The sequence below is a fragment of the Xyrauchen texanus genome, chromosome 11, assembly GCF_025860055.1.
Source record: "Xyrauchen texanus isolate HMW12.3.18 chromosome 11, RBS_HiC_50CHRs, whole genome shotgun sequence".
Lineage (NCBI taxonomy): Eukaryota > Metazoa > Chordata > Actinopteri > Cypriniformes > Catostomidae > Xyrauchen > Xyrauchen texanus.
The window spans coordinates 598,379-616,371 of NC_068286.1; the positions used below are offsets into that span (position 1 = coordinate 598,379).

At 44.1% G+C, this 17,993-nt stretch overlaps 1 protein-coding gene and 1 long non-coding RNA gene across 6 annotated transcripts in view; one reads left to right on the forward strand and one right to left on the reverse strand.

The window, feature by feature from the left end:
• The window catches only part of lpar2b (lysophosphatidic acid receptor 2b), a 42,085-nt gene that overhangs the window by 8,621 nt on the left and 15,471 nt on the right, over positions 1-17,993 (forward strand). The gene's annotated exons all lie outside the window — the stretch shown is intronic.
• On the reverse strand, positions 8,461-11,504 carry LOC127651438 (uncharacterized). Of its 3 annotated transcripts, none has more exons than XR_007971582.1 (3): positions 11,392-11,504; positions 10,168-10,413; positions 8,461-9,075 (listed from the first exon to the last, which is right to left on the reverse strand). It is a non-coding gene; the product is annotated as an uncharacterized LOC127651438 (long non-coding RNA). The 3 variants fall into 3 exon arrangements; XR_007971581.1 differs by having other exon boundaries at positions 8,461-8,952; positions 10,045-10,413; XR_007971583.1 differs by lacking the exon at positions 8,461-9,075 and adding an exon at positions 10,903-11,025 and having other exon boundaries at positions 10,019-10,413.

Genomic DNA, 17,993 nt, shown 5'->3' on the forward strand with positions numbered 1-17,993 from the left:
CACACACACTTACACCTCACACACAACACTTACACACACACACACTCACACACACACACTTACACTCACACACACACACTTACACCTCACACACACACACACTTACACCTCACACACAACACACTTACACCTCACACACAACACTTACACCTCACACTTACTCCTCACACACAACACACCTCACACGTAACACACCTCACACACACCTCACACACAACACTTACACCTCACACACAACACTTACACTTCACACACACAACACTTACACATCACACACAACACACTCACACGCCTCACACACAACACTTACACAACACACAACACACTTACACATCACACACACAACACACTTACACTTCACACACACACACAACACTTACACAACACACTTACACATCACACACACAACACACTTACACTTCACACACACACACAACACTTACACCTCACACAACACACTTACACATCACACACACAACACACTTACACCTCACACACACACACAACACTTACACCTCACACACACAACACTTACACCTCACACACACACAACACTTACACCTCACACACACACAACACACTTACACATCACACACACACAACACACTTACACACACACAACACTTACACATCACACACACACAACACACTTACACCTCACACACACACACACACAACACTTACACCTCACACACAACACTTACACCTCACACACAACACACTTACACCTCACACACAACACACTTACACCTCACACACAACACACTTACACCTCACACACAACACACTTACACCTCACACACACCACACTTACACATCACACACACAACACTTACACTTCACACACACACACACTTACACACTCACACACAACACTTACACCTCACACACAACACTTACACCTCACACACACACACCACACTTACACCTCACACTTACACTTCACACACACACAACACTTACACCTCACACACACACACACAACACACTTACACTTCACACACAACACACTTACACCTCACACACACACTAACTTACACCTCACACTTACACTTCACACACACACAACACTTACACCTCTTACACAACACACTTATACCTCACACACAACACACTTACACCTCACACACAACACACTTACACATCACAGTTACACCTCACACATACACACAACACACTTACACCTCACACACAACACACTTACACCTCACACACAACACTTACACCTCACACTTACACCTCACACACAACACACTTACACATCACACTTACACCTCACACATACACACAACACACTTACACCTCACACTTACACCTCACACACAACACACTTACACCTCACACACAACACACTTACACCTCACACACAACACACTTACACCTCACACACAACACTTACACCTCACACACAACACTTACACCTCACACTTACTCCTCACACACAACACACCTCACACACAACACTTACACCTCACACTTACACTTCACACACACACACAACACTTACACCTCACACACAACACTTACACCTCACACACCTCACACACAACACACTCACACGCCTCACACACAACACTTACACAACACACAATACACTTACACATCACACACACAACACACTTACACTTCACACACAACACTTACACCTCACACACAACACTTACACCTCACACACAACACTTACACCTCACACACAACACACTCACACGCCTCACACACAACACTTACACAACACACAATACACTTACACATCACACACACACAACACTTACACCTCACACACACAACACTTACACCTCACACACAACACTTACACCTCACACTTACTCCTCACACACAACACACCTCACACTTACTCCTCACACACAACACACCTCACACACAACACTTCACACACAACACTTACACCTCACACACAACACTTACACCCCACACACAACACTTACACCTCACACACAACACACTCACACGCCTCACACACAACACTTACACAACACACTTACACATCACACACACAACACACTTACACTTCACACACACACAACACTTACACAACACACTTACACATCACACACACAACACACTTACACTTCACACACACACAACACTTACACCTCACACAACACACTTACACATCACACACACACACAACACTTACACCTCACACACACAACACTTACACCTCACACACACACAACACACTTACACATCACACACACAACACACTTACACATCACACACACACAACACACTTACACACTCACACACACAACACTTACACATCACACACACACAACACACTTACACACACACACACACACAACACTTACACATCACACACACACCACACACTTACACCTCACACACACACACACACACTACACCTTACACAACACACTTACACCTCACACACAACACACTCACACACAACACTTACACAACACACTTACACATCACACACACAACACACTTACACTTCACACACACACAACACTTACACAACACACTTACACATCACACACACAACACACTTACACTTCACACACACACAACACTTACACCTCACACAACACACTTACACATCACACACACAACACACTTACACCTCACACACACACACAACACTTACACCTCACACACACAACACTTACACCTCACACACAACAACACACTTACACATCACACACACAACACACTTACACATCACACACACACAACACACTTACACACACACACACACACAACACTTACACATCACACACACACAACACACTTACACCTCACACACACACACACAACACTTACACCTCACACACAACACACTTACACCTCACACACAACACACTTACACATCACACACACAACACTTACACTTCACACACAACACACTTACACCTCACACACAACACTTACACCTCACACACAACACTTACACCTCACACACACAACACTTACACATCACACACACACACCACACTTACACCTCACACTTACACTTCACACACACAACACTTACACCTCACACACAACACTTACACATCACACACACACCACACTTACACCTCACACTTACACTTCACACACACAACACTTACAATGCACACACAACACACTTACACCTCCCACACAACACTTACACCTCACACTTACACCTCCCACACAACACTTACACCTCACACTTACACCTCACACACACACACACACACACACACTTACACCTCACACACAACACCTCACACGCAACACTTACACCTCACACTTACACTTCACACACACACAACACTTACACCTCACACACAACACACTTACACTTCACACACAACACACTTACACTTCACACACAACACACTTACACTTCACACACAACACACTTACACCTCACACACAACACTTACACCTCACACACACACACACAACACTTACACTTCACACACACACAACACTTACACCTCACACACAACACACTTACACTTCACACACAACACACTTACACTTCACACACAACACACTTACACCTCACACACACACACACAACACACTTACACTTCACACACAACACACTTACACCTCACACACAACACTTACACCTCACACACACACACACAACACTTACACCTCACACACACACACAACACACTTACACTTCACACACAACACACTTACACTTCACACACAACACACTTACACCTCACACACACACTAACTTACACCTCACACTTACACTTCACACACACACAACACTTACACCTCTTACACAACACTTACACCTCACACACACACACACACACAACACACTTACACCTCACACACAACACACTTATACCTCACACACAACACACTTACACCTCACACACAACACTTACACCTCACACACAACACACTTACACATCACACTTACACCTCACACATACACACAACACACTTACACCTCACACACAACACACTTACACCTCACACACAACACTTACACCTCACACTTACACCTCACACACAACACACTTACACATCACACTTACACCTCACACATACACACAACACACTTACACCTCACACACAACACACTTACACCTCACACACACACACTTACACATCACACTTACACCTCACACACACACACAACACACTTACACTTCACACACATACACACTTACACACTTACACACACACACTTACACCTCACACACAACACACTTACACCTCACACATACACACTTACACATACACACATACACACTCACACATCACACACAACACACTTACACCTCACACACAACACACTTACACCTCACACACAACACTTACACCTCACACTTACACCTCACACACAACACACTTACACATCACACTTACACCTCACACATACACACAACACACTTACACCTCACACTTACACCTCACACACAACACACTTACACATCACACTTACACCTCACACACAACACACTTACACATCACACTTACACCTCACACATACACACAACACACTTACACCTCACACACAACACACTTACACCTCACACACACCACACTTACACATCACACACACAACACTTACACCTCACACTTACACCTCACACACAACACTTACACCTCACACACAACACTTACACCTCACACACAACACTTACACCTCACACACCTCACACACAACACTTACACCTCACACACACACACACCTCACACACTTACACTACACACACACAACACTTACACATCACACACATACACTTACACATCACACACACATCACACACTTACACCTCACACACACAACACTTACACCTCACACACACACACACAACACTTACACATCACACACACACAACACACTTACACATCACACACACACACACAACACTTACACATCTCACACACACAACACACTTACACATCACACACACACACACAACACACACCTAACACACACACACACACCACACTTACACATCACACACACAACACTTACACATCACACACACACACACACTCTCTCTCTAGTCTGTGGTGTTAGTTCCTGTCTGATTAATTGGAACAGATTGTGTGTAGAGATGATTATTGATTAAAACTTTATCCCTGTTGAGAATGTTTGCACAGCAGTAAGTGTGAGTGTGAAAGTGAATGAATGTTCACACATATACACAGAGAGTGTGTCTGATAACTGGGTTAAGAGGAGTTTTATGAGTGTCTATCATGGAGACGATCACACTCGAGCAAACGCTCTTCATCTGCAGTGTTTCCTCTCTTTGATCTGTGTGCTTGTGGCTGATAATGTGACTTCCTGTGCGTTCAGCTCATGTTATAATGTGCTCCATTTAAACGGTTTGTTGTGTAACAAGTGAATTTATAAAAGAACAAATAGATTTCCATGTAGCATCTGAATTATTAAAATCTGCGTTCATAATTACACACAAAACCGTTGTTTAGGTTTAGATGAAGTATTTGTTTCAGCTCCCTCTATAAATAAAGTGTACTGATCATATTGTGTGCTCTCTGAGATATCATTAGCACCATTAGGGTAAAGAGTACACAACACACTCACAACACACTCACACAACACTCACACAACACTCACACAACACACTCAACACACTCACAACACACTCACAACACTCACAACACTCTCACAACACACACACCACTCACAACACTCTCACAACACTCTCACAACACACACACCACTCACAACACACAACACTCACACAACACTCACAACACACTCACAACACACTCACAACACTCTCACAACACACACACCACTCACAACACACAACACTCACACAACACTCACAACACACTCAACACACTCACAACACTCTCACAACACTCACACAACACTCACACAACACACACACCACTCTCACAACACACACACACCACTCTCACAACACTCACACCACTCTCACACCACTCTCACACCACTCTCACAACACTCTCACAACACTCACACAATACTCACACAACACTCACACAATACTCACACAACACACACACCACTCACACAACACTCACACTCACACACCACTCACAACACTCTCACAACACTCTCACAACACTCTCACAACACTCACACAATACTCACACCACTCACACACCACTCACAACACTCACACAACACTCACAACACACAACACTCACACACCTCTCACACCACTCTCACACCACTCTCACAACACTCTCACAACACTCACACAATACTCACACAACACACACACCACTCACACAACACTCACACTCACACACCACTCACAACACTCTCACAACACTCTCACAACACTCTCACAACACTCACACAATACTCACACCACTCACACACCACTCACAACACTCACACAACACTCACAACACACAACACTCACACACCTCTCACAACACTCACACAACACTCACACCACTCACAACACACACACCACTCTCACACCACTCTCACACCACTCTCACACCACTCTCACAACACTCTCACAACACTCACACAATACTCACACAACACACACACCACTCACACAACACTCACACTCACACACCACTCACAACACTCTCACAACACTCTCACAACACTCTCACAACACTCACACAATACTCACACCACTCACACACCACTCACAACACTCACACAACACTCACAACACACAACACTCACACACCTCTCACAACACTCACACAACACTCACACCACTCACAACACACACACCACTCTCACAACACACACACCCCACTCTCACAACACTCACACCACTCTCACACCACTCACACAACACTCACACTCACACACCACTCACAACACTCTCACAACACTCACACAATACTCACACCACTCACACAACACTCACACAACACTCACACCACTCTCACACCACTCACAACACTCACAACACTCACAACACTCTCACAACACACACACACCACTCACAACACACACAACACTCACACGCCACCAACACTAACAACACTAACAACACACACACCACTCATAACACACTCACGACACACACAACACTCACACAACACTCACAACACACTCACACAACACTCACAACACACTCACAACACTCTCACAACACTCACACAACACTCACACAACACTCACACCACTCACAACACACACACCACTCTCACAACACACACACACCACTCTCACAACACTCACACCACTCTCACACCACTCACACAACACTCACACTCACACACCACTCACAACACTCTCACAACACTCACACAATACTCACACCACTCACAACACTCTCACAACACACACACACCACTCACAACACACACAAGACTCACACGCCACCAACACTAACAACACTAACAACACACACACCACTCATAACACACTCACGACACACACAAAACTCACACAACACTCTCACAACACTCTCACAGCACTCTCACAACACTCACACAACACTCACACAACACTCACACCACTCACAACACACACACACCACTCTCACAACACACACACACCACTCTCACAACACTCACACCACTCTCACACCACTCACACAACACTCACACTCACACACCACTCACAACACTCTCACAACACTCTCACAACACTCACACAATACTCACACCACTCACAACTGTCACACAACACTCACAACTCTCACACAACACTCACAACACTCACAACACACTCACACACCACTCACAACACACACAACACTCACAACACTCTCACAACACTCACACAACACTCACAACACACACACCACTCTCACAACACACACACACCACTCTCACAACACTCACACCACTCTCACACCACTCACACAACACTCACACTCACACACCACTCACAACACTCTCACAACACTCTCACAACACTCACACAATACTCACACCACTCACACAACACTCACAATACTCACACCACTCACACACCACTCACAACACTCACAACACACAACACTCACACAACACACTCAACACACTCACACACCACTCACAACACACACAACACTCACAACACTCTCACAACACTCACACAACACTCTCACAACACTCACACAACACTCACACAACACTCACACCACTCACACAACACTCACACACCACTCTCACAACACTCACACCACTCTCACACCACTCACACAACACTCACACTCACACACCACTCACAACACTCTCACAACACTCACACAATACTCACACCTCACACAACACTCACAACACTCACAACACTCACACAACACTCACACAACACTCACACCACTCACACACCACTCACACACCACTCACACACCACTCACAACACTCACAACACTCTCACAACACACACACACCACTCACAACACACACAACACTCACACGCCACCAACACTAACAACACTAACAACACACACACAATACTCACACCTCACACAACACTCACAACACTCACAACACTCACAACACTCACACAACACTCACACAACACTCACACCACTCACACACCACTCACACACCACTCACACACCACTCACAACACTCACAACACTCTCACAACACACACACACCACTCACAACACACACAACACTCACACGCCACCAACACTAACAACACTAACAACACACACACCACTCATAACACACTCACGACACACACAACACACACACCACTGACAACACACACAACACTCTCACACAACACTCTCTCACAACCCTCTCACAACCCTCTCACAACCCTCTCACAACACTCACACAACACTCACACAACACTCTCACACACAACACTACTCACACAACACTCTCACACACACTACTCACATTTACATTTATGCATTTGGCAGATGCTTTTATCCAAATTGAGTTACAGTGCACTTATTACAGGGACAATCCCCGAGCAACCTGGAGTTAAGTGTCTTACTCAAGGACACAATGGTGGTGACTGTGGGGATCAAACCAGCAACCTTCTGATTACCAATGTATTATACAGAGCACTTATTACAGGGACAATCCCCCCGGAGCAACCTGGAGTTAAGTGTCTTACTCAAGGACACAATGGTGGTGACTGTGGGGATCAAACCAGCAACCTTCTGAGTACCAATGTATTATACAGAGCACTTATTACAGGGACAATCCCCCCGGAGCAACCTGGAGTTAAGTGTCTTACTCAAGGACACAATGATGGTGACTGTGGGGATCAAACCAGCAACCTTCTGAGTACCAATGTATTATACAGTGCACTTATTACAGGGACAATCCGCCCGGAGCAACCTGGAGTTAAGTGTCTTACTCAAGGACACAATGGTGGTGACTGTGGGGATCAAACCAGCAACCTTCTGATTACCAATGTATTATACAGAGCACTTATTACAGGGACAATCCTCCGAGCAACCTGGAGTTAAGTGTCTTACTCAAGGACACAATGATGGTGACTGTGGGGATCAAACCAGCAACCTTCTGAGTACCAATGTATTATACAGAGCACTTATTACAGGGACAATCCCCGAGCAACCTGGAGTTAAGTGTCTTACTCAAGGACACAATGGTGGTGACTGTGGGGATCGAACCAGCAACCTTCTGAGTACCAATGTATTATACAGAGCACTTATTACAGGGACAATCCGCCCGAGCAACCTGGAGTTAAGTGTCTTACTCAAGGACACAATGGTGGTGACTGTGGGGATCAAACCAGCAACCTTCTGATTACCAATGTATTATACAGAGCACTTATTACAGGGACAATCCCCGAGCAACCTGGAGTTAAGTGTCTTACTCAAGGACACAATGATGGTGACTGTGGGGATCAAACCAGCAACCTTCTGAGTACCAATGTATTATACAGAGCACTTATTACAGGGACAATCCCCGAGCAACCTGGAGTTAAGTGTCTTACTCAAGGACACAATGGTGGTGACTGTGGGGATCGAACCAGCAACCTTCTGAGTACCAATGTATTATACAGAGCACTTATTACAGGGACAATCCCCGAGCAACCTGGAGTTAAGTGTCTTACTCAAGGACACAATGGTGGTGACTGTGGGGATCAAACCAGCAACCTTCTGAGTACCAATGTATTATATAGAGTACTTATTACAGGGACAATCCCCCCGGAGCAACCTGGAGTTAAGTGTCTTACTCAAGGACACAATGGTGGTGACTGTGGGGATCAAACCAGCAACCTTCTGATTACCAATGTATTATACAGAGCACTTATTACAGGGACAGTCCCCCCGGAGCAACCTGGAGTTAAGTGTCTTACTCAAGGACACAATGGTGGTGACTGTGGGGATCAAACCAGCAACCTTCTGAGTACCAATGTATTATACAGTGCACTTATTACAGGGACAATCCCCCCGGAGCAACCTGGAGTTAAGTGCCTTACTCAAGGACACAATGGTGGTGACTGTGGGGATCAAACCAGCAACCTTCTGATTACCAATGTATTATACAGAGCACTTATTACAGGGACAATCCCCCCGGAGCAACCTGGAGATAAGTGTCTTACTCAAGGACACAATGGTGGTGACTGTGGGGATCTAACCAGCAACCTCCTGAGTACCAATGTATTATACAGAGCACTTATTACAGGGACAATCCCCCCAGAGCAACCTGGAGTTAAGTGTCTTACTCAAGGAGACAATGGTGGTGACTGTGGGGATCTAACCAGCAACCTCCTGAGTACCAATGTATTATACAGAGCACTTATTACAGGGACAATCCCCCCGGAGCAACCTGGAGTTAAGTGTCTTACTCAAGGACACAATGGTGGCGACTGTGGGGATCAAACCAGCAACCTTCTGAGTACCAATGTATTATACAGAGCACTTATTACAGGGACAATCCCCCCGGAGCAACCTGGAGTTAAGTGTCTTACTCAAGGACACAATGGTGGTGACTGTGGGGATCCAACCAGCAACCTTCTGATTACCAATGTATTATACAGAGCACTTATTACAGGGACAATCCCCGAGCAACCTGGAGTTAAGTGTCTTACTCAAGGACACAATGGTGGTGACTGTGGGGATCAAACCAGCAACCTTCTGATTACCAATGTATTATACAGAGCACTTATTACAGGGACAATCCCCCCGGAGCAACCTGGAGTTAAGTGCCTTACTCAAGGACACAATGGTGGTGACTGTGGGGATCCAACCAGCAACCTTCTGATTACCAATGTATTATACAGAGCACTTATTACAGGGACAATCCCCCCGGAGCAACCTGGAGTTAAGTGTCTTACTCAAGGACACAATGGTGGTGACTGTGGGGATCTAACCAGCAACCTCCTGAGTACCAATGTATTATACAGAGCACTTATTACAGGGACAATCCCCCCGGAGCAACCTGGAGTTAAGTGTCTTACTCAAGGACACAATGGTGGTGACTGTGGGGATCTAACCAGCAACCTTCTGAGTACCAATGTATTATACAGAGCACTTATTACAGGGACAATCCCCGAGCAACCTGGAGTTAAGTGTCTTACTCAAGGACACAATGGTGGTGACTGTGGGGATCAAACCAGCAACCTTCTGAGTACCAATGTATTATACAGAGCACTTATTACAGGGACAATCCCCGGAGCAACCTGGAGTTAAGTGTCTTACTCAAGGACACAATGGTGGTGACTGTGGGGATCCAACCAGCAACCTTCTGATTACCAATGTATTATACAGAGCACTTATTACAGGGACAATCTCCCCGGAGCAACCTGGAGTTAAGTGTCTTACTCAAGGACACAATGGTGGTGACTGTGGGGATCAAACCAGCAACCTTCTGATTACCAATGTATTATACAGAGCACTTATTACAGGGACAATCCCCCCGGAGCAACCTGGAGTTAAGTGTCTTACTCAAGGACACAATGGTGGTGACTGTGGGGATCTAACCAGCAACCTCCTGAGTACCAATGTATTATACAGAGCACTTATTACAGGGACAATCCCCCTGGAGCAACCTGGAGTTAAGTGTCTTACTCAAGGACACAATGGTGGTGACTGTGGGGATCCAACCAGCAACCTTCTGATTACCAATGTATTATACAGAGCACTCATTACAGGGACAATCCCCCCGGAGCAACCTGGAGTTAAGTGCCTTACTCAAGGACACAATGGTGGTGGACGTGGGGTTAGAACCTGTGACCTTCTGATTAACAGGCCTGTGCTTTAGCCTATGGAATGATATTCCGGACATTATTCAAAAGGAATTGCAAATTGTATTTGCAATTGCGTTTTCAATTTGTGGACGCATAAAATGTGACATAATCCAAACGCAATTGCAAATTGCGCATTACGGTTTGTATTTTCGTTTAAGCGAAAGCACAGTGACTGCCAGATTTCAACTGGAAAAGCAAAGTCCGTTTGCAACTGTGTTTCCCATATCTTACGAGTTTTGGCCCTGTCATATTTAAATAGCAATTTCAATTACCAGGTCTGCTTTTTCACTTTCTCAGCGTCGCGTATGTAGCCAGCCAAAACTCAAATGGAATACTATTTTTTTATTTTTTTTTATTGCAATATTAACAAACAGAACAAGACAATACATACAAGAAATATAAACAATCTTTCAAAACAAAAGAGAAATTATGGTTCAGAAAGGAAAAGTTAAGAGAGGAAATGTGAAAGAAATGTAAATATATTCAACAATAGTCTAAAAAGAAAAGAGAGTAAGAGAAGAAAGAAAAAAAAGAAGAAGAGGGCACAAAAGAAAAAACATTAAGAGAGAATATTAAACATGGCACTAATTCTGGATGTTTTCATTGCTTTCTTGTTAACAGAAGTTGAAATTGTATTTAAATACATCTTCAATTCTTCTTTGAAAAAGCTAAAGTGGGGTTTACTTTTCATATATTTACATTTATGGACATGAAACTTTCCAATATATAAAAGAAGGTTTATACAAAAACATGCATTAATTAGATTCTTGTCTTTAACATAAAATCCAAAAAGAATGTGTCTATATGATAAAGAAAAGTTACATAAAACCTTTTGGACCATCAGAGCATCAATATTGTTCCAGAAAGACCGAGTAAAAGACATTCCCAAAACAAATGATCAACAGTTTCAGAGGAGGCTTCACAAAAGAGCAGGAAGTATCAATATCATTTCTACATTTCTTTAAAAAGTATTTAACTGGATAAAATCTATGAATAATTTTATAGGATATTTCTTTAACTTTATTAGTTAGAAAGAATTTCTGAGGAAGTGACCAAACATATGACCATTTAATATCATCAAAAAGGTTATTCCAATAAGAAATGGAGGAAGGAATTGAAGTAACAGGGTCCAAAAATAATGAGCTAATTTTATAATTGGATTTATGTATTGAAAAACAAACAGAAGCAACCACAGTAGATTCAGGGCTAGGGGGAGAAACAGAAGTCACTGCAGCACTATTATTGTTTCTAAACAGCATACAGATTTCCAAAGAGATGGCCTTGAAAACTATATTACATTCTTTACTAGATACTGGGAATTGGTATCCTGAAACAAAATCGGAATAATTAAATAAATTACCTTCACTATCAAATAGCTGGTTTACTAATATCACCCCATTATTGAACCAGTTTTCAAGAAATAAAGATTTCCTCTTATGAAGAATATTACAGTTGTTCCAAATTAATAAATTGTGTGGTGAGAAATTATGCTTGTAAATAAGTTTCCAAGCCATAAGCATCTGCTGATGATAACTGGAAAGTTTGACAGGAAGTTTACTAATTGAATAATTGCACATTAAAAGAAAATGTATACCTCCTAATTGAGAAAAAATATATCTTGGGATTATACTCCAAATAGAAGATTGATTGTGAAGGAAACGTTTAAGCCAATTCATTTTTAAGGTATTGTTAAGAGAATCAAAATCAATGAAATTTAAGCCACCTTTATTATAAGAATTCAAAATAACTGATTTTCTAATACTCAAATGGAATACTAATTCCCTTACACAGAAACCTGTCAATCAGGGTCAAGGGTGGGATTATGCTATGGGGCGTGTTTGTCTTGGGAAGTGACATCACTCACAGTCGACGGTCAAGAGGTGATGCCCTGAACAGACGCTGGTTTATCAATTCAAATCACTTTATTGTCACACATGTACACAAGTGCAACAGTAGGTGAAATTCTTGTGTGCAGTTCTGAGCAACATAGCAGTCATGACAGTGACGAGACATATACCAATTACAATAAACAACATACTTACACAATTTACATATCAGATGTACACATACTTACACAACACAATATAATATACAATGTACAGTAAACAATACACACAATATACAATACAATAAGGAGTATATGAAATATATATATATATATATGAAGTAGTATATTGAGGAGAATATGTTGACAGTCCAGTCTGAGATTATAGATTAATAAAGTGCAGTGCTAATTATTGATCCTGATAGACTGTGAGTGACGTCACTTCCCAAGACAAACACGCCCCATAGCATAATCCCACCCTTGACCCTGATTGACAGGTTTCTGTGTAAGGCATCAGAAATGGAAATACTAAGGGAATTAGTATTCCATTTGAGTTTTGGCTGGCTACATACGACGCTGAGAAAGTGAAAAAGCAGACGTGGTAATTGAAATTGCTATTTAAATATGACAGGGCCAAAACTCGTAAGATATGGGAAACACAGTTGCAAACGGACTTTGCTTTTCCAGTTGAAATCTGGCAGTCACTGTGCGTTCACTTAAACGAAAATGCAAACGGTAATGCGCGATTTGCAATTGCGTTTGGATTATGTCACATTTTATACGTCCACAAATTGAAAACGCAATTGCAAATACAATTTGCAATTCCTTTTGAATAATGTCCAGAATATCATTCCATATTAGCCACTACCACTCACACAACACTCACAACACACACCACACACAACACTCACAACACTCACAACACACAACACTCACAACACTCACAACTCACAACACACACAACACACTCACACACCACTCTCACACCACTCACAACACTCACAACACTCACAACACTCACAACACTCACAACTCACAACACACACAACACACTCACACACCAATCTCACACCACTCACAACACACACAACACACTCAACACACTCACACACCACTCTCACACCACTCACAACACTCACACAACACACACAACACTCACAACACTCACAACTCACAACACACTCACACACCACTCTCACACCAATCTCACACCACTCACAACACACACAACACACTCAACACACTCTCACACCACTCACAACACTCACAACACTCACACAACACTCACAACACTCACAACTCACAACACTCACAACACTCACACAACACTCACAACACTCACAACTCACAACACACACAACACACTCTCACACCACTCACACACCACTCTCACACCACTCACAACACACACAACACACTCAACACACTCAACACACTCACACACCACTCTCACACCAATCTCACACCACTCACAACACACACAACACACTCAACACACTCAACACACTCACACACCACTCTCACAACACTCACAACACTCACAACACTCACAACACACACAACACACTCAACACACACAACACACTCAACACACTCTCACACCACTCTCACACCAATCTCACACCACTCACAACACTCACAACACTCACAACTCACAACACTCACAACACTCACACAACACTCACAACACTCACAACTCACAACACACACAACACACTCAACACACTCACACACCACTCTCACACCAATCTCACACCACTCACAACACACACAACACACTCAACACACTCACACACCACTCTCACACCACTCACAACACTCACACAACACACACAACACTCACAACTCACAACACACTCACACACCACTCTCACACCAATCTCACACCACTCACAACACACACAACACACTCAACACACTCACACACCACTCTCACACCACTCACAACACTCACAACACTCACACAACACTCACAACACTCACAACTCACAACACTCACAACACTCACACAACACTCACACAACACTCACACAACACTCACAACACTCACAACTCACAACACTCACACAACACTCACACAACACTCACAACACTCACAACTCACAACACACACAACACACTCTCACACCACTCACACACCACTCACACACCACTCTCACACCACTCACAACACACACAACACACTCACACACCACTCTCACACCACTCTCACACCACTCACAACACACACAACACACTCAACACACTCACACACCACTCTCACACCACTCACAACACTCACAACACTCACACAACACTCACAACACTCACAACTCACAACACACACAACACACTCAACACACTCACACACCACTCTCACACCACTCTCACACCAATCTCACACCACTCACAACACTCACAACACTCACAACACTCACAACACTCACACAACACTCACAACACTCACAACTCACAACACACACAACACACTCTCACACCACTCACACACCACTCTCACACCACTCACAACACACACAACACACTCAACACACTCAACACACTCACACACCACTCTCACACCACTCACAACACTCACAACACTCACACAACACTCACAACACTCACAACTCACAACACACACAACACACTCAACACACTCACACACCACTCTCACACCACTCTCACACCAATCTCACACCACTCACAACACACACAACACACTCAACACACTCACACACCACTCTCACACCACTCACAACACACACAACACACTCAACACACTCACACACCACTCTCACAACACTCACACCACTCACAACACTCACAACACTCACACACCACTCTCACAACACTCACACAACACTCACAACACTCACACACCACTCTCACACCACTCACAACACACTCAACACACTCAACACACTCACACACCACTCACAACACACACAACACACTCAACACACTCACACACCACTCTCACAACACTCACACCACTCACAACACTCACAACACTCACACACCACTCTCACAACACTCACACAACACTCACAACACTCACACACCACTCTCACAACACTCACACAACACTCACAACACTCACACACCACTCACACACCACTCTCACACCACTCTCACACCACTCTCACACCACTCACACAACACTCACAACTCACAACACACACACCACTCTCACACCACTCTCACACCAATCTCACACCAATCTCACAACACACACAACACACTCACACACCACTCTCACACCACTCACACCACTCACAACACTCACACACCACTCACACAACACTCACAACACTCACACACCACTCTCACACCACTCTCACACCACTCTCACACCACTCTCACACCAATCTCACACCACTCACAACACACTCTCACAACACTCTCACAACACTCTCACAACACTCTCACACCACTCTCACACCACTCACACAACACTCACACAACACTCTCACACACCACTCTCACACACCACTCTCACACACCACTCTCACACCACTCACACAACACTCACACAACACTCACACCACTCTCACACAACACTCACACCACTCTCACACACCACTCTCACACACCACTCTCACACACCACTCTCTTACACCACTCACACACCACTCTCACACCACTCACACAACACTCTCACAACACTCTCACAACACTCTCACACCACTCACACAACACTCTCACAACACTCTCACACCACTCACACACCACTCACACAACACTCACACAACACTCTCACACCACTCTCACACACCACTCACACAACACTCACACAACACTCACACCACTCTCACACACCACTCTCACACACCACTCTCACACCACTCTCACACCACTCACACACCACTCACACAACACTCACACCACTCTCACACACCACTCTCACACACCACTCACACACCACTCACAACACTCACACAACACTCACACCACTCTCACACAACACTCACACAACACTCACACCACTCTCACACCACTCACACACACCACTCACACACACCACTCTCACACACCACTCACACACCACTCTCACAACACTCTCACAACACTCTCACAACACTCTCACACCACTCTCACACCACTCACACA